This window comes from Galeopterus variegatus, unplaced genomic scaffold (genome assembly GCF_000696425.1).
Source record: "Galeopterus variegatus unplaced genomic scaffold, G_variegatus-3.0.2 Scaffold3468, whole genome shotgun sequence".
In the NCBI taxonomy this organism is placed as follows: domain Eukaryota; kingdom Metazoa; phylum Chordata; class Mammalia; order Dermoptera; family Cynocephalidae; genus Galeopterus; species Galeopterus variegatus.
Window position 1 is genome coordinate 130,985 of NW_007729579.1, and position 18,522 is coordinate 149,506.

Here is an 18,522-nt window from a genome sequence, read left to right on the forward strand (position 1 = left end):
AATGGCAAGGGCAGCTGTTGAAGGCCCCTCAGTGCCCTGCCCACTCTCACACCAACACTCAACAGTAGCAACCAAGCCGGCCTTTTCCCTGGACCAGAACAACTGCCTTCTAACCCATCTTCCTGCACCAAGCTTGTCCTTCCCCCTTCAATGCACAGGCAGCCAGAAGAACCCTTAAAAAACATAAGTCAGAATTATTTTCATGCTCTCAACACTCCACTGGCTTGCCCTCATGCCAGGTCCACAGCAGATCCTCAGCTGATGATGAGTGAACGGATGACTCTCTCATCCTTCAGCCTCGTCCAAAACAGGAGCAGGTACTGCTTCATCCTTTCCTCCTTAGCATGAGGAGGTGACTCCATGCCGAGGGGCAGGGGCCTGCCAGCCAGGTGTGGCTCAGTCAGACCAAGGCCAGGCCACCATGTTAACCAGTCAAAATGCACAAACAGAGGGAGGAGCCAAACGAACTATGGGGCCACTGTGGATTAAACTTTAAAAAAAAAAAATTGCTTACTCCAGGGCAAACTGGATGTACTTCACAGTGTTGTGGCCAAGTAAAAGGAGGTCTGTAGATATGACCGGCTTTCAAGTCTGTAACAAGCTAAAGACACACTCCAAATGGGAGCCTTGACACTCTGAGGCCAAGTGGTACCCTAGTCCCCAGAGCCCCTGACGACACGCTCACAGTGCGGAGGGTGCCGTAAGAGCTGCTGAAGGCTGACAGAGCCACAGCACAAGGCACGAAATGAAAGGCCTCCTCACCGAGTCAGTGTAAATCTAAGGGGCAGATCCAGTGACCATATTCTTCTCTGCACACTGAATACAATAACCGCTGAAGTTATCTTGGAAACTGGGGAAAACTACGAAACTAAGACAGAAACAAAACTCTACAAATTTGAGCCAGTGAATATTTGAAACAAAAAGTTTACATTCCCCAAAGGACTACTACCACCCCTAGAGTTTAAATTCAGGCCCTCTGAGGGCCATGCTCATTTCAAAGCCCTTGGTTATAGGTCAAGGGAAATATATGTAGGTAACATTCTCAAAGGAAGGTAACAACAAGCAAAGGAGTGAGAATATTACTGTGCTCCCTCCTCCCAAGAAAACTGAATTTAGTAACAAAGAATCTTCCTAGTGGGCCCTGGTAAGAGTACTAAATGATCACTGTGTGAATGACTTATCTTCTGGTTGAAAGTCACAGTCCGTGGGTGGGAGAGGACAAAGGGAAGCTCTGCAAGCCAAGTGATTCCCCAGACCCTTAAGAAGGCAGATAACTTGAGACTTTTCCATACTGCATGAGACAGCTTCAAGGGCTTTGTTCCTTGACAAGGAAGTGAGAGGAAAAGGGTTTAAAAAGCACCATCACTGATGTTTGCAGGAGGAAGGGTGCTGGGTCTCCATGGAGTTGAGGGTCCTGAGGGCTTCTAGAAAGAGGGGACACAGAGCAGGACAAATGGCCAAGCCTACAGATCTCATGGGGAAGTACAGAAGACTCAACAGGATTGCTCAGGGAAATCACATCTGCCTGACACCAAGCTTTTCGGGGTAGTCCAAAGCCACGCAGGCAGTGATGCAGAAAGGCCCAGTGAGTGCTGGTGATGGAGATTTTCAAGAAGGGCAACAGCAAGGCAAAATATTCTCAATCCATGCAAAGGCCAGACTCTGAGCCCCCAGGAAAGGGACTGGGAGTGGCTGGGTGACAGAGAGGCAAGGAGAAGCTAATTAAAAACAGTTTCCTGAAGGTACTAGCCCAATATCCTAGCTGGAGTGACACTGAGATGCTGGGCCTCATTAAAAGTTGAAAATAATACAACAGAAAATACAATCTCATCCTCAGACAAAGCCACAGCATGCACAAATCTAAACTTCTATGTGCAAATTGGCTCATCACTCTTCAGAAAAGATGGCTATTCCCCTGGGGCAGTCCAAAGATGGGCAACTGGAGTGTGCAAGACAGCCCACCCCAGCTCATGCCCTCAGCTTTTGCTTTCCCCCTGAAGGCCCAGCCGGCCCAGGCTGATTGAATGGGAGAAGTAGTTCAGCCCTCTCCACCAGAATGCCTGGGGGACACAGAAGAAGCCAGGCCCTGGTATCAGAGACCTGGGTTCCCAACCCTACCCTGGCCCTCCCACTCCACTACAAATGGGTACTTGCAACTTCCTCTGGGGCCGTTATCACACCTGTAATTGTCTTCTTCATTGGTTTCCCTGTGAACTGCCTCTCTCTCCCACTAGAATGAAAGGTCCATGACAGCCAAGGCCACCATGCCTTGCTCATCATCATACCCCCAGCCAGCATCTAGAACAGTGGCTGCCACATGGCAGGATCCCAACAGCTGAATGAGTGGCTTCAAACACCAAGCTGTCATCTTCGAGAGCCACACCAGAGCCTGCCCTGCCACGTGGGGGCCCAGAGTCTTCCCTGTGGGTCTGCAGCCAGCTCAGTGCCCACCCCTTCCCTTCAGTCTCAACACCTCCTCTTCACCCCGTCCCAGGAGCACTGCTCAGCTGAGCAATGACAAAGAGGAAGGGCTAGCTGCACAGGGAAAAGGACAGCAATGCACTCTCTTTGTTCTATTACAATGTGGGTGGGAAGGAGCTACGGCCAAATCCTCAAAGTCACAAATGTGAACAGAGAACACTAGAAACGGAAGGGGCCGGGAAGAATCAAGGACTGGGTCACCCAATCCCCAGGGTAATAGAGGCAAGGGCACCCGAGCTACATATGAGTACAGGATAAAGGAAGAAACAGACATACAGTGAATATGGAACCTGCAAAATTCATTTCCTTAAGTAACTGTAGTAAATGCAGGTCAAATTCCAGGAGGAGAGTTACTCAGGACATCTCTCCTAACACATTACAAGCCCTTAGCTTTGTAGATGATTTCCAGAAGGAAAGCATCCTATAACAAGTTCCTTAATGCCTTGTCAGAAAAAATCTGGATAGTTCTGAGATGACATGAGAGTTTATAGCTCAGGCCAGGTTGCCAAAAATAAAAATTGTTGATTTGGCTGGAGAGTACTAATTTATGGGACTAATTTCTAACTGGCTTTTTATGATTAGAAAAGTAATACATACTGATTGTTGAAAAATAGGAAACCACAGAGAAGGAGATGAAAATAAAAATCACCTCTAATTTCATGAGGTGAGAACCACTGTTAATATTTTGGTGTATTTCCCTCCTTCTGTGCATGAGAGTTTAAAAGAGTTGAGAGCACACTGTGAATATAATTTCAAATCCTGCTTTTTTCTAGTAAAGCCTATCTCAAAATACTTCACAGAGTCCCAAGAAAGAAGTTCACCTTTTGGGAATAATCAAATTAAATAACAGAATGAGTAATAGGAACCCTTCATGAAGTTAAAAAAAAAAACCACAACGAAACTGATTACTCCACTGTGTCCCCATTTCTCCACCAAAAGAAAAAAGAAATCACTACTGTTAGGATAGAAATGGCCCATGAGTTAGAAGCATGAAGCTCATTTTTGTATCCTCCTATCTATATCACATTGTCAGTATGTATGTATTGTTTTTAACAAGCCACACATTTTTTTCAAACTAACAGCAAATTTTGTAACTTCATCGTACTATTTTAAAGCAAGGAATCAAGTTTTGGTGGCCTTGGGAAGGTTTCATCTTCCCCTCTGCAGGTGGAACAAATCATTTACAGATAATTCGTTCACATTCACAGACTATATCCTCAGTTTTGTTGTATTCTGTCATGTACTCAGAGGACTAAGAAAATGGCCTTGCCAAGGATGTTGTGTGTGTCATGTGCCCCCGGGCAGGAGATGCTCTGAGGTCTGTCCATGTCCTCTCTGGGTACCTGGTTTGACATGCATGTCCAAGGCTTCAGTCAGCAGAGAACAGATCCTTTCTGCCTGGTAGAGAAGACAGTCCAAAATCAAGATTTCCTTAGTACAATGCATTTTTTTCCACCTCTTGCAGTATTTCACACTTCATTCAACAAATACATCCATGCCAGGCACTGGGCTGGGTGCTAGGAATATAAAGGTGACAATACAGATGGACACTGTATCCACTTCCATGGAGCTGCAGTTTGCAGAGTGCCTCCCTACCCATTAGCCTCACACTAAGCCTGGGAGACAGGAAAGGCTATCACTATTATTCCCATTTTCTAGACAATAAAGCAAACATTCATTGGAGTATTTTGCCCGAGGTTGTGAAGTAACAGGGCTGGACTCAGACCTAGGTCTTCTAACTCCTCGTCCAGTGCTCTTTCTAATGTACCACTCACACTGTTGAATTTCCTCTTACTAACAACCTCAGTGCACACTGGGCTGCTTAGCTTCTGAGCAGTGAGTTTCCCTGACCTCTGGATTCTGACCCTTGGCTCAGGCATCTTCCCAGCTCCACCAGCACCAGCTTCAAACTCTACTCACTCCATCCCATTCCACCACCATGTAGCAAACTGCTAGCTTCTCCCAATGTTCATTCTCTTCTCCATCTTTAAACATAGATTTTCCTGGATTCATGGCCTCCCAACTAAAGATGATCCCCAGCCTCCTTTGCAGCTACAGATTGCCAAATAACTTAGTTGTGGCCACTGGTAAAAAGATTATGCTGCTTCCAGATCTTTCCCTTAAAATGACTGGATGTGTGTCCCTGTGATACTTCCTCCTGGGAGATGGTAAACTGAAGTTTTTTACCTGCCACCAGCAAGTGGAAGACACATGTTGAAGATACCATGCCTAGACCTCTATCTGCTCTGGACTGGTACATGAGAGAGAAATCAGCTTCTGCCTGATTTCAGCCTTTGTGTCTGCGGGTTTCTTTAATAGAGGAACTTGTCCTGTACCCCATCTAATACAAGAAGCTTAAATGAGCAGTTCTACATTCTTTTAGCAAAGTCCCTTGCCATCAATTAAAAACCTTAAAGCCGGGGCCGGCCCGGTGGCGCACTGCTACAGTGCGCTGCTTGGGAGTGCGGCGGCGCTCCCGCCAAGGGTTCGGATCCCACATACAGACCGGCAGCTCACTGGCTGAGCGAGGTGCGGGTGCAACACCGAGGGTTGCAATCCCGTTGCCAGTCCCGGTCCGGTCCGGGCGCGACACTGAGGGTTGCGATCCGTTGCCGGTCACGAAAAAAGACAAAAAGGAAAAAATAAATAAATAAATAAATAAAAATAAAAACCTTAAAGGGGATATTCAAAACTATGTAAGAAAGTGTTCCATTCAGTTTTATTTCATGGAAAACTTAAAAAATGAAGTCACCAGGATCTCAAAGATGATTTATGTTCAGGTCAGAGGAAAAACTAGGAGTACCCAAAAAAGCAAATCGGCTTCCTACAGAAACAGTCGGGAGAGAGCTCTAAGTGATAACCATGAACAGTTCTCTCTCCCTTCAGGTCAGAGGAAAAACTAGGAGTACCCAAAAAAGCAAATCGGCTTCCTACAGAAACAGTAGGGAGAGAGCTCTAAGTGATAACCATGAACAGTTCTCTCTCCTTCAGCAGTTTACTCCATTCCTAGAAAAGGCACCAAAAGCTGAAATGGTGTAAGCCAAAGCTAATGTCTCCATGGAAACAGTGTTATAATAGGAGCTTGTGTTCCTGACCAAGAACTCAATGGTCAACTTTTTAACGAAATTACATAAACTTCATGTTTTATTATCTATTAAAGCCTTGGGGCTTTTAAAGCTAGAAGGGCTGGTGGTCCAATAATATACCACAAAAGATATCTGTGTATTCTGTACCATACAAGGTACATGTAAATCAATTAAACTCAACACAACAACCAATCATGTGACCTTTTATTTACTCTGATTCAGTGACAGTGTATAGCATAAAGTAGTTAATTTAATAATTCCTCCTGACTTCTAAATACAGTAAATCAGAACATTTAAGAACATCTTCAATAGAGTAAGCAGAGAGGAAAGTTGGGTAGAGAGTGGAAGTCAAAGTCATAAAAGTAATATTTAAGTCTTGGATCTGCCTCTGACCAGCTGTAGAACCCTGGACAGTGGCTTAAAATCTCTAGGCTATTTCCCAGTCCATGAAAGGAGATTTCATAACACCTGTCTCATAGGGTTGTGGTCCAGACTAAACAAGACATTGTACATAAAAACTACCTTGTAAATAGTACAGGAATGTTAAATGGTATTGTTATCAGGATCATGGTATTTGGAAAAGATTTTGTGGGGAGATTTTGACAAGCATCATCATGAAAACTTTGGGCAGACTACAAGCTACCAAGCAACTCTCTGAAAAACTGACCTAGAGCAATCTCTTTGGCTGTCTTTAAAATTCCCCCACATGCACCAGCTGGCAAGAGTTAGTCTTTCTGCTGCATTCATCACTGGCATCCATTTGCTCAGCAGCTACAGAGTAGCCGGCATGAAGTCAGTCATGGGCTGTGAAGAAAAGAGAGCTGCAGTGAGCTGAGGTCACCATGTAGAAACACGTCTACCAACTAAAAATGTGCTCCAAAGACCATTGTGATGTCAGAAACCTAAAACCAGAAATAGGAAGTGTTTTGGGGTGCCAAGAAAAGAGAGGAAGAAGGAAGCAGTTAAGAGTGTAGCCTCTGCAGTGAGATTGTCTTGGGTTTGGATCTCAGCTTTTACACTCAGAGTGCATCATGTGAAGCACCTCTGAGTCTCAGTCTCCCTCACTAGAAAGTGGGACCACCCACCCCATAGGGATACTGTGAAGAGTAAATGGGAAAAGGCAGGTAAGCACTCAGCACAGTTCTTGGCATATGGTAAACAGTCAAAGGTCAGGCACCACTATCAATAATAATAATGATGATGATGATGATGACAAATATACGTGCAATGCTGACAAAAAGTTAAAATTTGGCAGATCTCCAGTCAAGCTTTGCTACAGGTTTTGTAACCAGGTATTACCTGGACAGCATGCTGGCTCACCCATTAACCCCCCAGGCTAGTCAAGATTCTTCTGGACTTCTGCCTAATGCCCCAGGATAAGGGTAGCATCCAAGAATGTTCGACTGGCCAGCTGGCTAGATTCTGACACTTGTTTTTCTGGTTCACAGCTGCCCATCACTATCCCGAGAGGTATCCACAGAGAAGAACAGATTTACATGGATGTCTGTGCCTAATGTTTCTATCCATGCCCAGGCTTGCGGCTCCCTGTCTCTGGGGGTGAAATGCATAACCATCTTTAAACCATGGCCCTACCCAGCAAAGTGGTGCTCATCAGCACTCATCTGGTGGACAGCGCCAAATCCCTAAAAATGCCCTGGAGGTAGGGGAACTTCTTTTTGGCCTTCCTTGCCTATCCCTGTAAAGACTAGTACACCTTCACTATTAAAACTGCACAGCTTCTACCTGCAGCCAGGGAGCAACTTTGCAGCTCCAAAACCCTTATTCTTTCTCACTCAAGTATCAGACCCACACAGTAAGAGACTGTACAAGAATTGTTATACCTGTTCCACAGATAAGGAATCAGGCTCAGTTTGAGACATTCAGTGATTTGGCTTAAGCTATATGGTCTAAGTAGCAGATGCATCCTAGAATGCAGGTTATTTGACCCCTAATCTGGTGGTCTTTCTGGAAAACGTATTTGTTTTCATACATCAGACTTTCATAGTGGTACTTTGCTTCTGAAGAATTCATTAACTAAGGTACCTCGGTCAGAGTACACTGCAGATTCACACACTTAAAAGCCACTCACACAGGCAGATGTTCACCACACTCCAGAAGTCTAAAGGGTGACTGATAACAGCCATGATGATTAATTGCCAGTTCTGGCTTTCTCTCCTCCTGGGCCTGGATTCATCTAGTGGCCTCCTATCAGGTCTCTGCTGCATTTAGTCCCTCTTTGCCTCAATCCAACTAGAACATTAACACCGGATCAATGCATTAGGGAGAATTATTTCATGTCTCTAAAATAATAATAATAACCATCATAAAATAACTCCAGTGGTTCTCTACTGCCTGCCAGTCTCTACCTCACTAGGTAATCTTTGACTTGCCAGTAACCTTGCTGAGTTTCCTCATCTACAAAATGAAGGAGTGGGCTAAATAGAGCCCTGCCCACTTCTGGCTCATTACTCTAACACCCCCAATCAAGCCCAAATCCTGCATCTGGAGGCTGCTGGGAGAGAGCAGAGTTCAGTAGTCAAGAGCCTTCATGCCCGTGTTTTTAAGCCTGGATCTACCACTTACTAGATAGGTGACCTGAGGCAGGTTATTTGATCTCTAAAATAGCTTCAGGTTTGGGCCTTAAATGACCTTCTAAACTTAAATTCCCACCATTATTTGAGAACATTCCATTCCAGACAAGTCTGCGTCCCTGAATGCAAACTGGTCATTCCTACCTCTATGCTTTTAACTGTGCTATGTTCCCACCCATCCACCCCCTAGAAGTACCTGTCCTACCCCTGTCTGTGAATATAAATCCTACCCATCCTTAAAGGTCTAGGTTAGACTTTACCATTTCTCCCTTCTATGACACTCACAAAGATTTCTCTAGTCTCTGAATTCCTGTACCACTTATAGTCTAGACCACTTCACTGGCATTAAATGCGGCCTTGGATTGTCTTCTACGAGTAGATGAAACTGTAGGCTCCTTACTCACAACTACTATTTCAGCTCTTCCTCTGGGTCTAGCATGGTGCCTGGCATACTGTCCCTCAGATATTCATTGACTGAATAGATAAATGTATAGTATTATGTCCAAATAAATACGCAATAAGCTTCCTTTTAGTTTATGTAGCTCAGCTATTGATCTGCTGTACTTTGAAGCCAATTAAAGATAACATAAAGATGAACACCAGCAAGGCTGGGACAACCATGGCCAGTTAACTCCTCCTCATTAGTAAAAGATACTGATATCTGGCCAATCTGAAGAATAAGAAAAACACAGATGTCAAAAGGAAATGGTAACCTTAACTCCAAAGTACATTGCAAGTCCAAGCTCATAAGCCTATACTGTTAGAGAGTGAAAGAAACTTGAGGTTTTCTCAAAGCTGAATTTATTCACTGAATGAATAAACAAGCATTTATTGAGTGACTATTCTGTACAGACACTGTCTTAATTGCTGGGGATACATTAGAGAACAAAATTCCTGCTCATATTCCAGCATCTAAGGAGGAAGGCTAGATAAAATGCCACCCCCTAGCTCCAAAGTGAAGTCCACAAAGCAGCAACTTCTTGCGCCAACTCCTTGCTTTGGCTTCAAGTAAGAAAAAAAAAAAAATGGAACATACCATTCACAACTGACTGAACAGCAGCAGTGCTAAAAGTGCTCTGTCACTGCCAGTGAGGGATGCCTCCCTCTAGAACCCACCGGGGCAGTTCACAGCACAGCGCACTGCACCCAAGTCATCTAAACACTGACAGTTGAGCTCTGCCATTAGCATCATTTAAATATCAAACCTCTCAAATGGCAAATGTGGTTCATGATGTCAAAACAAAACTCAAAGGTGGGAAAGGAGGGGAGGTAGTTGGTTAAAGGATCAGGTAGTTTTCATCACCACAAAACCTTAGGCTCCTTTCTTCTTTGGAGCAGAAATGTCTTCTCTATCATCTAAAACCTTGAAAAAAAATTTTTTTCTTCCATGTTGGTTAAAGGATCAGGTAGTTTTCATCACCACAAAACCTTAGGCTCCTTTCTTCTTTGGAACAGAAATGTCTTCTCTATCATCTAAAACCTTGAAAAAAAATTTTTTTCTTCCATCAGGATACTGAAAATAGCTTTGCGTTTAACATTTAAAGTTGTTTTTAATCCACACTCTTTCAGTTCTGCTCTCTCCTGCAAACTCATTCCATTCCCTGAGGGCACTTATAAGTATATTTCATAAGCAAAAAAACCGTAGTCACCATTTTCATCTTTAAGAGTTAACAAGCAAAAATGATTTACATAATTATATGGGAGATAAGTTGGCCAAGAACACAGGACTCTTATCTAGACCAAAAGTTCTAGGACAAAATTTCTTTCAGCTCATCAAGAAAGATAGCAGATCAAAATCAAGGTTCATTCTGAAAGCGTAACTGTTGAGCACATACTTGGGAACTTCTTGAATTCGTCATTATTTGCGTGCCATATACTTCTTCAAGAAGAAATTGGAGGTAGCCATTTGAGGGCAGGTTTGAACAATGAAATATATGTATGTTTTTCTGTTATGGTGAGAAAACATAGTATTTTATAGCCAAGAAGGACCTGAGAAATCAAAATGCAATAAAGGCTTCTTACTCAAAGTTACTCAGCAGGTGAGTGGCTGGGCCAAAACCAGAGCCCAGGCCTCTCCCAGCTCCCAGTCCAGGGTTTTCCCAACTCTCTGCACTACTGCCTCGTTTATAACACATGAAACCAAATCTTAAAGGCACAAAGGTAAAAATTCTTTTTATAAAACTTTTTGACAGACTGGAAAAATAGTAGAAGTGACTAAGGTCAATGGGTCCCATTAATGTTAACAGTAAATGACCTATAATTCTATATACTTCTAGCAGCAGATAGCTTAATAAATGCTCTTAATGTTTCAGCACTAAACAGTATGGTTTCAGCTACAGTCATCACTAAATGGCTTTTGTGGGCTCACCTGGGAACTAAACCACTATTTAGCTCTTCTTTTTTTTTTTCCCTATAGAAAAATTTATCCCAAATTTCCATTAACTGCCTTACACATAAACTTTTGGAACAAAACCTGTTTTTAAGACGGCTGTATATGTAAAACAGAATTCTAAGGTCTAAAGCTCTGCACTAAACATAATCAAAACAGTAATAGTTGGTGACACACGCTAGGAGTGCATTTATGCAAAAACTTTTCAAACCCTTAATTTGTTTATATGCAACACAATGTTTCATTGAAAGCTTTCTGAGCAGGGCATAGTAAACTGCTATTTATACAATACATAACCAAGAGCAAATGCTCTAATTCTGCATGCAAGTATTTACAGGGCTTTTCTAAGGGTTATGGGGAGGATAAAAAAGGGAGAAAACATCTGTGCATGAAGAATTCATAATCCAGTTACACCGCCCTTTACTTTCCTTAAAATCATCAAGCTATTTCCAACCTCAGGGCCTTTGCACTTGCTGCTCCCTCTTCCTGGGATACTTTCCCCCAGATCTTCCTGAAGCTGAGCCCAAATGTTACCTCCTGAGAGGTCTCCCCTGATGACTCAGCTAAAGCACCATTCATCATCACTATTGCTTTACTTTATGTGATTTCTTTCCTGTCACTGCCAGGAATTAACATGTTTGTTTATCTGTCTCCTCCTAATGGATCTCTGTTTTCCTCATGCTGTATCCTCATGGTGGGCATGCAATAAACTTTACTGAATGAATAAATGAGTAGCATTAGAGAGTGGAAAGTGAGGACAAGATAATTCATCATGAAACAATTAAAAAATAAGAGAATTGGAGATTCTGATTAGGTGTGATATGGTAATTTGCTAATTATGAAATATCATTGCTTCTGAATGAATGGCTGGAAATCAAAAGAAAGGATTTACATCCTGTACAGGCCAGGCGCAAAAAAAAAAAAAAAAAAAGAAAAGAAAGTGAAAGAGAGAGTGAGCAAGTGGGCAAAGGTGTCAAATGTCATTGGGGGAGGCTTCACAAAGATCTGAGAATCAAGGCAGCAGAGGCAAGGAAGACAGCCCTTTCAGGTCAAGGGAAAAACCTGAGCAGAGACCTCCACCAAGAGAGAGTATGACATGGGGTGGCCTAGGGAGGGTAGGAGAGAGGGGAGCAGACTAAACCTCAGCAAGGGGCTGGGTCTGGGAATGGAGACTGGGGGGAGGGGAGGGGAGCAGGCGTGGCAAGGGGGAGCAGGGCAGACTCTAGAGAGCCTGGAACACTCACCACAGGGGTGTCAACCACATGCCACTGACAACAGGGCTGTTCCTAGAAGGCAAAGCTGGCCACGTTGTGTGGGAAGAATTGACAGTAGAGAGCAGAGCAGATAATGCATCAGAAGATGACCTTGGTGGTCTAAGTATGAGGGGCAAAAAGAGCTTCTTGCATCTGCTTAGACACGGGAGAGATAAGTGAGCAAGATGTCAAGGCATTTTCCTCCCCAAAAAAGACAATTTCCAGAGCATCTCACAGGAGCATTCCATGGCAGATTCAGGTCAACTTTCCATACATACTGCTCGTGGAGCACTCAAGGAGGAGAGAGAGCAGAGTTCAAGCCGATAGCTCTGAGGGCAGGGCACGTCCTTCCGTGCCTCCCAAATGTGACATTAATTATATTCCACATAGCCCTGTGTTTATTATCTTTTTAGTCTTTGTGGGGAAAAAAGTGGTATCTAATTTCACTGTGCAGTATATATTTGAACATTATATAACACATTTTTATGTAACAGGTTCTTGACATAAAACAATGTTTCCCTTACTATCTAAATGTATTCAAGGAACAACTGACATTAAAAAAAATATACACACATATATATACACACACACACACACACACACACACACACACACACACACCGAGGCTGCGGATACACCAAGGCTGTGGATATCGGTCTTTAGGATAAGGAATTGGGGAGAAGAGGATGAAGGTGAGAGACTTCTGAAAAGGTCTCCCCAGCAAGGAGCTCTGCAGATGGCTCCGATGGGGAGCAGCAGGTAGTGAGGTATGTTGGGAGGTTCATCTCACACAAGGAGCTGCCTGGGGAAGAGCTGGGTGAGCCACGTGGGGCCTGTGTCAGAGCAATGCCACAGGAAGGCAGGAGGAAGCAAGAGAGGCAGACATGCACAACAGGCTGGGGGAAGAATGCTCACAAGCCTCTTCTGAAAAGGTCTCCCCAGCAAGGAGCTCTGCAGATGGCTCCGATGGGGAGCAGCAGGTACTGAGGTATGTTGGGAGGTTCATCTCACACAAGGAGCTGCCTGGGGAAGAGCTGGGTGAGCCACGTGGGGCCCGTGTCAGAGCAATGCCACAGGAAGGCAGGAGGAAGCAAGAGAGGCAGACATGCACAACAGGCTGGGGGAAGAATGCTCACAAGCCCTTGTTGATGCTACTAAGATAATGTCTAAACAGGCGGCTGTCGGGTCTCACTGCAGAGGGCTTCAGCCCTGCTATAAAGGAGGCGCACACCATGTTTGTCAACAATAGGACTGGTTCCCAATCACTATGGACCTTCTAGACTCGTGGCATAGAGCTGGGCACAGGACCTATAGGATCTAACACATACAGGACATACAGGATCCCAAGAGGCATCTACTGCAGTGGTTACAGAGCATACTCTGGAGTCCACCAGGCACAGTCCCACTCCACCCCATACCAGTTGAGTAACCTGGGGTGGTTTACAAAACCACCTCATTTGTAAAATAAGGACAATAATAGCACCTACTTCATAGAGTTATTATGAGGACTTAAACAAGTTAATAAGCATAAGGTGACTAACATATTTGCTGGCACTTGGAAAGTATTCGATAAATGTTAGCTGCTATTATCATAATTGTTACTATTCCTATTTTGGAGATGAGGTAAATCAGACTCAAAGAAGTGAACTAATTTGCCCAGGTCATGCATTTCAAACAGTAGTTGAAGGAATAAACACATGTAAATGTTTTACTCGGTATATGTACAAAACCCAGTGGGTAGAGTACTAACCAGAATATTAAATTAGGCGGACCATCCATCCCCTTCTTCAATCAGGCTGGATAAACATGAGTTTATACGACTCAAAAGGACAGCATGTTCTAAAGTAAAAATCATTTTCCATTATATGCCAGCACTCAACGTTCCCCTGAAGCAAAGATGACTAAAGCTTATCCAATGTTATCTCCCCCTGAAGTAAAGTCCCCAACACAAACCCTCCTTCCATGCAGACCTAATTACTCATGGCCACGTCCACTCACGCCCCTGGTGCATCCCTCTTCTCACGCCCCCACCTCCCTACAGTGTGCATCCCTCTTCCCTCCACCTGCTCAGTCTCTGGGTGCCCATCCTATCCCATCTCCTCCTCCTCCTCAAGCTCTTTAACTGGGATGTGCATTCGGCAGCATGTCCTGAAGGCTCCCTGTGCCTGTCATTTTTGGAAAAACAAAATGAACTCCTCCCAAAGCCCTCAGCCTGAGTGAGCAAGTGAGATATTCTCAGAGACAGCCTAATACAACCTAGAATGCAGCAGAACCTAAGAGAATTAGAGCTAGATCTAAGGCTGGGAAACACTGCTGCCAGTTGTAGGGAGAAAGAAAAACAAAATGATGAAATAGTTCTTGAAGGACCAAGCACCCAAGCTGGATCTTAAAAGCAGAGGAGGACTTGGACGTGTAAAAATTGATGGATGGGGGGGGGAGGAGACGGGAGGGGGAGGAGGGTGGGTAGGCTGGGACAGGGCTGGTCCAGGGAGTGGACAGCCCTTCAGCTTGACTGGGCAGTCCCAGGCACACAGCAAGGTCTCGCAGACAGGTGGGCTGGATATGGAGAACCTACACACCAGGCCAAGGAGCCTGGGCAAGGCAGCAACACTGACAGCCAACATTCATTGAGGGTTTTCTATGTGCCATGAACAGCCTGACACATTTTCTCAATATTTTAACTCATTTAATCCACACCACAGCTCTTTGAGGTAGGGACTACTGTGATTGCAGTTTTACAGATGAGGACAACAAGGCATAAAGAGCAAAAGCAGCTTGACCACAAGTCATAAAGTGAGGAACAGTTAGGATGTGAAGCCTGCCTCCAGAGCCTGTGCTCTGAACAACCCAACCAAACTGCCTCTTGGGACAGTTGGGGGGGATGAAGGGATATAGCCTCCAAGGTGTCATGAGGATTCAATTGGACAGTGCTTGCAAGCAGTGTGCAAATCTGTCACTCTAAAATCACAAATGCTAGCTACAGGCTGACATTAATGTCTACAATGGACCTGCGAGCAGCTGAAGTAGGAGAGAGAGGTCAGGACTAGAGATGGGACCCAGGGCCAAGAGTTATAGTGTGAAGAGTGGAGGCTAGGTCAGACAGCTACCTTCAGTAGGTGCAGGAAGAGAACAAAGAGTGCATCATGGCCCAAATGCTGAGGGAGGAGGGGATTTCAAGAAGGGGGACAAGACAGGGGAGGTAAAGCTGCAAAGGGGCCAAGAACAACCATTTAGGACTAAGAACAGGGCACGCGAATTCAAGACAAAGTTTTTGGAGAAAACTTTGAGAAGAAATATGAAGAAGAGTGGTAGGGAGAGAAGCCAGAGGGCAGGATGGGGCAGGGGAAGACAGCGGAGGAAGTGAATGCTCATAGCTCTGGGAGAGGCTGGCAGGAAGGCTAGGAAAGAGAAACAGAGACTCAGGGGTACCAAGTGTAGACAGATGTAAACTGCCCAGCACACAGCAGGCTCACAACAGGGCTGTTTCTTTCTCTTCCGTCCTTCCTCCCCTAAATCAAGACAAAGGTTTTTCTGGGGTTGGTGGGTGGGCTGAGGACAAATAGCACAAAGGATATTCTGGTGACATGACCCTGGCAGAGGTGGGAGGGAGTGGCAGCTGGCACTGAGGAAAGGCTTCTGGTGTTCCAGGCACTTTACACACATCATCTTCCTTAATCCTCACAAGGACTTCACGAGGCAGGCACTGTCGTTACATCACAGAGGAGGAGCCTGAGGTCAGGGGAGTCAAGCACTTGTCCAAAGCCACACAGCCCAAACCCAAGTCCCAGGTCCTTCTGCCACCAGAGCCCAGGCTCTTGCCCATAGTGAGGGCCCAAGAACAGGGAATAAAAGAGAGATTTGCTTGTTTTCTCTGAACTGGGAGGAGAGGAGGAGACAATTAGGAAAGAGGATAAATCGAGCAGGAAGGAAGGGATGCTGAAGGAGCTTAAGTCAGAGCAGGTGTCGTTTCGGTGAGTAGGAGAAGAAAAGACAAGATTGGTATTTGGGTAAGTGTAAATCTTGTGATAAAGTGACAACGAGGAGAGAATGGACTGTGGAGAAGGACCACATGTCTGTGTCTCTGAGCTCCTAAGTAAACCTCAAGGTATAAAAAGGATTTTTACTTTCCTTCAAGTGCCTACTTTAGTTAGCAGGTGCTAACTAAAATGAATGCCTGTAATTGTACACTATAAGGGGCAGAAATGTTTCTTTAGTACTGACTTTCTCCTACCACAGTGAGAGTTGATGATAGAATCACAAATAGAAGAAAATTCGTAGATGCGAGGAAACCTTTATACCAAAGAGAGATACTAAATATTTAGTTTTTACGTATTCTCATGCAGTTTTGTCAACGTAGCCAAGGCTTCCTACAGTGCTTATCCATCTTTTAGTATATAAATTCCATAGAGATTGTTGGTGTGAAGGGATAAATCTGAAAACATGGCCACTTCCTTTTCCTGCCCTGTGGCATGCAAACCTCTTCTGCAAATAGCAGACAAATTCATTAAGTAGGCATCATTTTATAAATCATTTGAAATGGATCATTTAAAACACCATCTGTTGATCAGCTTAACTTTCCCATGTATGTAGGGCTTCAGCTCAGATGTTCTGGAGATTCCAGGAGGTAAATACTGACCCGAATTCAAATGCATTAAATATTTAGAGACTTACATAGAACTTTAGAGCAGAAGGAACTTTTGAGACTACCTAGTTCAACTGTCTTACTTTCATGTGAGGCAAACAGAAAGATTCAGCAACTTGCCCCAAGTGGCACAGCCGTGAGAGCCCAAGCCTGGGCTAGAACCAGGACGTCCCCCTCCTAACTCCCAAACGAGTGCTCTTCCACCATACCTGTTCCTTTCTCCCCCTTTTAAAACTTCAAGGGTTGGAATAAGGTACAAATTTAACTAAAGTTTTAATTTATTATTATCATTCACTGGCTACATCAAAACCAAAATGCCTCTACAGATCCAGCTTCACAATACAGACAATTTTGAATGCTGCCCAGGAAATTTCCAAGCCTTCTTAAATACGTTGAACATATTTAACTTATCAGTAAAGTGAACTCAGTATCAAGCACGGACTTAAAGTAAATTTTGTAGTTTTAAAAAATATTTGGAATTTCATTGATATGGAAATCAAATGTAGCAGCAGTGATTTTTTTTTTTTCTCTTAAGTCTTGCAAGCAGGGAGGGAAGACATTATTCAAAACTGCTCAGGAGCAGCAGTGATTATTTTAAGCTCATGATTCAACGGGTACATTAATTAAAAACTCCACCAACCTCAACTGACAGATCCTAATATCAATGGGACCAGAAGAATTAAAATAATAGTTGTCATATAAAAATAGACTAAAGAGGGAAACAGCAGCAGATGTCACAAGGACAAACGACAAACAAGCGTTGTGGGAAATGAGACGCATCTAATGGGCAGCTTTTAAGGATTATTTTAAAACGAAGATCCTGGAAATACGGGTACTGTCAAGAAATGTTTCTTCATAAATACCGACTCTAATTTCTGCAAGCTGGGTGAGAAAACTTGGCTAATAATTCCTTGCTGAGGAATAGCGATACAGGCAGGGAGAAGAAACCCAAAGCGCCAAAACAATGTTAAGTGACCGGGAAGGGGCCGAGGCGGAGGGGAAAGGGGATATGAAATGTGGGTTGAAGAGTGTCAACCCGGTCCCCCACCGGCCAGTACAAACTTGGCGACAGACGCCAACGTCCAGTGCAGCGCCCCTGCCCGCCCTGCGCCCGCCGTCGCACCGGCGCGCCCCACAGCCGGCTGTCGCGACCCCTCGGGGTGGCTGCCTCGCGCCCCGCCAAGGTCGGCGCTCATTCTACCTTCCACCTCTTCCTGCGAGCAAACGCGAGCTCTCTCAGCTGTCAACGCCCGGCAATCGCGAGCGGGAACCTGGTTCTTTGCTGACATCTGTCAAACTCGGAGCTTGAGCCTGCCTCGCTGCGCCCTCCGCGGGGCTCCGAGGCTCCAGGACCCGCACCTGGGCGCCGGGCGACCTCCCGACGCCGTCGGACACCTGCTTGCAGACCCACGGGGGATCCCCTCGGGGCTGCCCCAGGACCCGGACGGCTCAGGCCCGACGACAGTTCGCAGGCTGGGGTCGGCCCCATGCCGGGCCGGAGATTCCGGGTGCAGCGCCAGCCCCAAGGACAGGACCGAAGGGGCGGACGGGCTCGGACTCCCCAAGCCCGACGGAGACGCCCTCCCCGCCCCCATGCAGCCTCGCGGGCTCCCGAAAGGGAAGTGGAGGAGATGGGAGGAAGGGCAGACGCGGCATCGTTCGCCCAGCGCCCTGGGAAGACAGCCGCCACTGATGGTCCCAGGGTGTTCCTGAGGCTCCCGGGGGTACATCCTAGGACTCGCCCTCAGCCGCATCACTGCTCCCTAAGGGCAGAGCTGTCCCTTTAAGAGGCAGCTGGCTGCCCCCTCCCCCCGACAGGTAGCGATGCCTGCGGAGGGGAGGTGGGTACTCCCGCGGACACTTTCCCGGTCCCTTTAAGGGCGCCAGCAGCACCTCCGCCCGCCCTCGTCCGCAGCGCCAGCCCCCGCGAGGAGGATGGGGGCGGACGGGCGCGGCGCCTTTAAGGGGCGCAGCCTCCCCGCGGCCCGGGTGGGGGCGGGGAGCGGGCACGGGCCCTTTAAGGCCGGCAGCGGGCACGTCGGGCAGGGTTCCCCCGCGGCCGGGCTGCGCCCGGGGCAGC